Below are 8,420 nucleotides of genomic sequence, written 5' to 3' on the forward strand. Positions count from 1 at the left end.
CACACACACACACACACACACACACACACACACACACACACCTCAGTCATCTTTATGTCCAAACCCCACCTTCAAAACTGATCCCCTTACTGCCTCCTTCACTGCCGGCCGGCCTCATTAAGCCCCAGATTTATTCCCTGAACCTCACGCAGAAGCCCGTCTTTTTGTTTTCAGAATTGAAGCGCTGTGTGTGTGTGTGTGTGTGTGTGTGTGTGTGTGTGTGTGTGTGTGTGTGTGTGTGTGAGCAGGATATAAAGTGTGAGAGATGGAGGTCATCACTCAGCCCTCCTGACAGACTGAATCCCTGTGAAAACACCGCCACCGCCTGCCTCTCCCAGCACAGCTGTTATTGGTGCAGTGACACCTCTGAGCTCACACACGCCGCATGAGATATCAGGTTCCGGGTTGAAGTTATGCAAGGGCATGTGTGACAAAGGAAGCCATTTTATCTCAGAGGTGAATCTCATCGCTATTCCTTGCACTCTGTTGGGTACGAAGACCTGAATCTCCACTCTTTGCCTGCGTGACCTGCAATTTGTCTCAATCAGAAGCCCCCTCCGGTGGCTAATAGCAACACATCTGTGATTTTTAGTCGTAGATGCGCGGTGTTTCCTTCAAAAGGCTGCCGTTAATATGTCTGTTAAAACCCCAGAACGGAGCACAGGGCACCCACCAGGCAGAAAAATGTCGTCTTTTATAGCTTGTAATTATTTATGGTTACAGCAATCAGTCCTTTGCTTCCAGCTGCATGTGTGTGAGTGATGCTCCAGTTGTTATATAACCTTATGGCAGAAAGAGGAGGACGGTAGCTCCACCCTCTTGACATTAAAATTTGGCAAGGCGGTGCATAAAGAGCTGAGGGGAGATTCTTGCTGATAATTGGACTGTGAAGGATTTTTGTTGTTGTCGTTTTTATGCCGCAGACTCAGCCCACTCCCTCTCCACGTCTCGCTTCTTCTCCCCTTAGACGATGAAGGTGCATCCCTTTACTGCTTGTTTATGATTCCTTCTTGTTTTCCTGCCTCCTATCCTCCTATCAGTAATATGGAATATTTATTTATATTCTGATTTTTCATTGTGATAAATAAATGAGTGAAAAAAATAGGAAGCATAAACAAACAAAAAAACACAGGCAGTCTCGATTTTAGAAGCTATTTACATGATTATTTTTGAATCAGAAATAATCCCTTCATGTTGGTTTGATTCCAGTTTTTAAAATTATGTGTAGCATCTTGGATTCATCCAACATTTAGATTTATTAAATTTTTTTTGGCATCCAAATATTGAAGCTTCTTTCCATTTATGGTTTGCATTAGTATTATTGTGGGAAAATGAGCAAGATATAAAATTAAGAACGGAGGAAGACATCAGTCCTAGATAAGTACCTCCAGCAGATAAAATGTCTTTTTGCAATAGAGCTGTATCTCCTATATGTCAAGTTTCCAGATGTTTTGGAGCTTCATGTTTGGTGCTAAAATAAAATTCCTTCAAGATGTTTCTGCTGAAAATAGTCAAACAGTTTCAGAACTCCAGGAAACATTGAGCTCTTTCAGTTCACAAAAAAAAGTCTGAATGGTTGCAAGTACAATATTTGAACAAACAATGGACTAAAATATAAGCTGAATGAAACCACAATCAAAATCGGCTTTATTGACCAAGATTGTGTGCACAAACAAGGAATTTATGTTTGGTTTCCAAACACTCAGCACACGAACATGAAGTATAAATACGTAAACCTGAGAAGAAATACGAATAAAGGGACAAAGTGTTTGTGTGTTTGACGGCTTTTTTTTTTTACATAAAGAAAGAAAAACAGAAGGATTGTTCAGTTCCAAAATGCTTATTTTGTTTCACAGCAGAGCAGCTGATTGTTCCGGCTGTAGGATGCTCACCAGAGGCAGCCTGAGGGGAGAAACTGTCTCTGTGGCAGCTGGTTTTTGCAAATAGCGCTCTAAAGTGCAGGCCTGAAGGTTCACACAGTTTGTGTCCAGGATGTGTGGGGTCTGCAAACATGTTTGCTAACCCTTTTTCAGATCCCAAGCCTAAACCAAACCCCAAAGTGATGGATGTGCTTGAGACAGACCGGGTAGCAGCAGTGTAGAAGAAGACCAGCAGCTTCTTTGGAAGGATTTGAAGATAGTTCTGCCTGTGGCTAATCAAGAAGTACAGCCTGAGCTGGGCCTTCGTCTGAACAGCATCTGTGCATGAAGATCAGCTCAGGGTCAGGATGAGGCGGCTCCTAAGAGGTGAGGGGAGGGAACCAGTCCCGACTCGGTTAAACTCCAGGTGGCTCTGACAAATACAAGAACTCACCAACAAATTAAGACTGAACCTACGTAGAAATTATAACTATAAGATGAGAAGACATCTACTGATGGCTAAGACTATCTGAAAGCTGGTTGGGTAGATAAAGCAGACTACACAAGCCTGACATTCAACATCTTTGTGTTTTTCCTGTTGAGAATTTGCCCATTTTGCTCCGTACTTTCCAAATCTAAATGAAATCACCTCTTTTTGCCTCTGGTTTCTCTGTGGTCTTGGTGATGGACCGACATGCTGTGCTGGGTTTTCCTCATCTCTCACCTGCAGACATGAAAGGGTCAAAACACTTTAGCTGAACAAAGTGTGCAAAGTAAGAAGAACACTTCTCTTCTAATTGGACAATCTTCTTTTCCACATTTTCCTTTTAGTATAAAACTTAGTTTTGTTTACACACACACACACAGTATAATGCTGGCATCAATGTTTCGTGTGAAATAAGGCCAAATTGCATCCGTCTCTCACACATTTCCAAAAAAGCTTGTCGAGGCAAATGTCATCACGCAACCATAATTTGCATCAAGAGGTGATGAAACAGTGACTGGTGATGATGCCAGCTCACGTAAAGTGGCACAACTGGATCAGGCTTCAAAGGAAGTAGCTGGGAGCAAAATTCCTCTTTCTACAGCATTTCAGGCTGAAGAACATCTGGTGCAGCAATATCTTCTTCATGTAGCCTGTGCTGTTTCCACTGAAAAGCTGCTGGGCTTTAGATTTATGGCCATTGTTAACTTTTGCTTCTCGTTCTCTGCTAAAAGAACCACTGGAGGTTATTGAGCTGCCTTTAGTGGGACTCAGACATTTTTTTTTTTGACTGGCCAGACATCAATATCCAATATTGATGTCCGCACATATAAAACATAGTGAAAGGCGCAGTTATAAACTAATCTTGGGATTCAAGGTGTAGTTTAAAGCACTTTGCACAGGCTTGTGGCTGAAATGTTGTATACAAATGAACTTGATTTGTCTCTCGAGTTTAGGAGCTTGTTTATCTTCCACTTACTCTAAGGTCAGTTTCACGTGGCCCAACAAGAAAAACAAAATCCAGTAATTAAACATAAAACAACAATGGGAAATTGGACAAATATCACAAACAGTGATAACTGTAATTTCATAACAGTTTATGAAAACGTTTGACTCCTTATGAAAACAGAAGCACATTGTTCGTTTCATCAGGTCCGGGCATCCAAGACTTCATAACTTCTGCCGTTAGGAGTCACAGCCATTTCTGAACAGTGTGAAGTGAAACAAGTAACTGCAGAAAAAAACCCCCCCGATTTGAATATTTGACTCTGTCGTATGATTCTTAATGGGTTTGATTGCAGAACAAGAAATGGGGAGCTTACTGAGACAGACAGCTGCTTCCGGTGGCGCCGTACAGCCCAAAGAGCAAAAGGCGCTAAGAGCGTCGCAGCAGGCCTGTACTCCCACCCACTCCTTGTCAGCCCATGATGACTTCCTCTGGCTTCTCGGAGCATGTGGATGCCCATCAACCCTTACACTCCTGCTGGTAATGTGATGAGGAAAACCACGACGGCAAATCCTGCTTGAGGAATCTTCTGGCGGTGCCGGCTGCACCGGAGGGCGTGTGGGCGCAGCGAAGGGGTTTTGTGGAGGAGGAAGAGGGGCGGGCAAGAGTTTCAGCTGGTGAGCACGATTTCCTCATTATCTAGATCTGAGAGCCACAAGGGTCAACTAACAGGGAGGGTGTGGAGCCACATTAATCATGCTGTCACACCAACACAGGGCTACTTCTCAGATAGAAGTTTGTACCGTCACATGCCAATGAGCAGAATGAGACAATAACCGGCGGCAGCTTCATTCAGGCTCATGCCACAAGTACAACTGTCAGATTTTTGCGGTTTTCTTGTCTTGCTTTCTGATTTCTCTTGACAGTATTAAAGGATGTGTGTGTCGTAATGTGGTTTTCCAGCTTAGTTGCACTTGTGTGCACCTGCGTCAAATCTCCATGTGGGAGGAGTTCTGAACTCCCAGCGGCGGACAGTGTTTGCAGTGTAGACTGCCACGCCAATCTTCACATATCACCAGCTGTGTATCCGTGCTCAGGGATAAATCCAATAATTTGCATGGATATAGCTTAGAGAAGAAGGAAAAAAAAAAAGAAAAACTGTGTTGAAATCCCTTCCACCCACAAAGGAAATCAAGACAAGGAGAGAGATGCACGTATGTCTCCTGGCACTGCAGGAGCAGCATTTAACATCAGATTTACCTCTTTGTTTAGCCTGAACACAGTTTCCTCTGCCTAAAGCAACGCACAAGCCTCTTCTCTTTTACTACAATAAATCATTTTTATTAAGCATTTGAATCCATCTTTAAACATGAACAGCAGAGGCCTCTCAGTTGCAGACAACACAAACAAAACGGCCTCAGTTTGCATCTTGAGGAAGACTGATTAGTGGATGTGCTGCTGCCACACAGTCGAAGGTGAAACGGGGAATTGGGCTGATGCCGAGCAGAGGAATTCAGACGACGGTACGTCTCTCTCTCTGGCTCCCTGCTTCTGAGGTAACACAATTCATTTTCTTTTATTGATTGACACCAGACACCGGAACGTTTTACGGTTCATGCGAGCAGGCGTCGATAATGAAGGGAATTCTTGCCATTCCACTTCTGAAAATAAATAGTAGCCCAGGGAAAGCTGACAAACAGCAGCGACTTGTGTTTGCTCCTGCTCATTTGTGTCTCTCTGAGGCTGAGATTATTTGTTTGTGATTTCTTGAGCAGATTTAAGGCCTTGTTTGGCTTTAAAATAATTCATGCGCCACAACGGGTGTTCTCATAAGTACAGTGTTGCCATGCAGACATGCACGCTGTGAAGTGTCTGTGTTTGTGGAGATCAAGCAGGCTGACGGAGGGAAAGGTTTCGGCAGGTATCTACTTCTTTATCTGTGTGAGCTTTTAGGGTTAACTTAAAAAAAATGGTTCCAGGGGAGACCAGGAAGATGTGATTTTGATTTGCCGTGTCAGTCAGGTCAGTAGAGGGTGTCCTCTAGAAGAATTCACACCTCTTCAATTTTTATTTTTTTGTTTTCATATTTTCTTTGGTTGCAAATATTTTGATTTATTTTTCCCAGCTGCTGTGTGTTTTGGGTCACATCCTGTTTGAAGACCCATTATCTGCGACGGAGACCAAGCTTTCTGACACTGTGCAGCACATTTCTCTCCAGAATGCCTTGATAGTCCTGAGATTTGACTGTGCCATGCACAGATTAAAGGCGCCCTCTGCCAGATACAGCAGAGCAGTCCCAGAACATAACCCAGCCTCCTCCGTGTATCGCAGTACGGACTGTGTCGTTTTCCTGGCATGCCTCATCAGCTCTGTGGCTTTGTCTACACAGAGCTGATGTGCCTTTCCAAAAAGCTCCAGCTTTGTCTCATCTGTCCAAAGGACTTTCTCCCAGAAGCTTTGTGGTTCGTCACTAGGCAGTATGGCAAATAGCAGTCTAACTTTTCGCTGATTTGCTTTCCTCCTTGGTTGTCTCCACTCCGGCTCAAACAGCGACAGACTGATCCATCTCACACTGGTGTGCCTTGACCTCAGAGTTCACTTTTTATTTCTTTGGAACTTGTTCTGGGTTATTTGGGTAACATTCATGCTAACCTTTTCTTCAATTTATCATCATTTTGGTGATAAAAATTGATGTTTTGACTTCAATCTTGTGAACCTTAAACCTCTAAGCAACATGTGAAACTTTAGTCACAGGAGCGTCAAGCTACTTGGATGAGGTCTATCATGTTTTCCCCTAATCTCTCTTTTTCTTCTGGTCCAGGGGTGTTGAGCTCATTTTCATTTTGGGCCAAATCAAAAAATGTGGATGTTCTTAAATGGCCGGTTGTGCCAGAATATATTGACAAAACCCATAAAACTGTTAAAATATCAATAAATAGTGGTTTGTTTCACTATTCAATAAGCTTTTCTTAAAATAAATAACATTGAGCATTTTTTCACACTGGTCAGTCCATCCAGGATTTTGTGATTATTTTTGTGTTTTTTTTGTATCCAAATCAAAGATTTTGTGGTTCTAATTTATAAATATTTGTAAGGAAGTTTTATGATATTTGTGCTAATGTATGATGCTAAATGTAACTTTTTATTACTTGCCATATCAGGGACTGTAAGAGGTTGGCATCAAGTAAGACTGAGACAGCAGTCACTTAAACCCAATGTTTTTTGGCTAATTTTAAGAAAACATTTCAGAAAAAAAATGTGGACATCTGTTGATGTTTTGTGGATCTTGTATGAATTTTGCAGAATTGTGAAAAACTGGATGGACTAATTGATGTAATTTGGAATATAAAGGGCCACACAAAATGCTACGGCGGACCAGATTTGGCCCCCAGGCCTTGAGTTTCATGTCACCTAACAAGGCAAAATACTTGTCACCCTTTAAGTAGGCCGACTGACTTATTACGGGATTGAATACACTAATTAGAAAACACTAATTACACACCTCACCCTAACGCGTCCTTACTGTTAAATTAGTTTCAATATTTTTGGAAGTTCCATCATTTTTGTTTAGGTTTGTTTTATCAATACGTACTTTAAAATGATTCTGTTGAACCGCATTTTAAAAGCAATGTCTGGTTTTCACTGGTTAATTTTCAGCACGTTTTTACTTAATGCTTTTGTCAGTTTCAACTTATTCCACCTGTTTTCAGTCGTTAAATGAGGGGTACCGACAATTTTGCCATGTGAACATCACTGCTTTTCAAAGGAGTAGCATCTTTTTGGGTTATTTCTGCAGAAAAACACGGGGCTGTCAGTGGCTGTCACTGGTGTGTTGCTTGTGTTTGTCTCTGACATTTTACGTTTCTGCAGTCACTGAAGATACTGGGACATTTTCTCCTCATCAAAGCAAGATCTGTTCCCGTCAACATCCGAGTTAAAAGAGGAACTGGGCTCATTTATGTCTGAGCAGATGTACGACTTTTCACCGAGTATTTTGACTTTTGTAGATAATTGTATATGCTGCGATCGTCTCAGTCCTCTTCGACGCCGCGTCTAATCAGTGAGCCACGCGACCTGTCCCTCCTGACCTCAGGTGTTCGCCTCCCATTATCTACAACTTAGCGCACCCCTCGAACAGTTTAGCGTGCCAAAAATCATTTTTCTGGAGTATGACACAGCTTGTGAACATGTATATTACAATTTCTTCTTTGGAGCTGAGAAGACCTCTCAGGGCTGAGAGTGAATGGCTTGAACAACAACAGTTCTCTACTTTTGTCAAAACACTCAGAAGCTGACCTATATGATGTGGATTGGAATCGGTCTGTTGTACATGTCAAGGGAAATGGTCAATGTAACGCATGCAGAGAAACTGAAATGTGAAGTTCGTTGCATGATTACAGCTATTCACAAACTGTAAGCGACTTTGCAACAAGCCCCTGTTTTCATGCAACTGAAGTTGCTGATGCAATCCTCCTCATCTGTTGTGTTGCACAGACAAGAACTGGCAGTCGCATCGAAACCACAATAACCACTGACCCTGCAGTTGGAGCGAACAATCTTCAGAGTCTTTGGACAAAATTGGAAGAAGGCTTCAGGGATTTATTTATCAAAAAAAAAAAATAAAAAATAAAAAATGCTCCCGACTGTATTCAGTCCATCAATCATGTGCTGCTTTTTCTCTGCTGTAACCCTTGTACTGCGTAGGCACTTTCCAGCGTGCTTCATGTGTTCATCAAGCATAATGCGAGGGGATGAGGCTCGCACAAACTCATTTTAAACACGACTGAATGCGTGGCAGAGGACTGCCAGGCGCAAACCTGCACAGAAACAATCGGAGCAGCAAAGGGTGACAAAAACATTTGACAAGCAAGACAAACGCACCCCAACGAGCTGCCACAAGGATGATGGCAACTAATTAGAGAGTTTTCTCTTCTACTCAAGGGGTTGTTTCAGAGCTCAATGAATATGCATACCACATGAGCGCGAGGACGGTTCGATCTGGGTCGGGGTGCTACTTGATGATCCGTCGTCTAAGAAGTAACAATATCATGATGTCCTCTCAAGAGGCACTCAGATGAGAACGATATTAACCTTTCCAGATTAAGCCTCTAACACGTTTGGCCTTCATGGG

This window comes from Poecilia reticulata, linkage group LG7 (assembly GCF_000633615.1).
Source record: "Poecilia reticulata strain Guanapo linkage group LG7, Guppy_female_1.0+MT, whole genome shotgun sequence".
In the NCBI taxonomy this organism is placed as follows: Eukaryota; Metazoa; Chordata; class Actinopteri; order Cyprinodontiformes; family Poeciliidae; genus Poecilia; species Poecilia reticulata.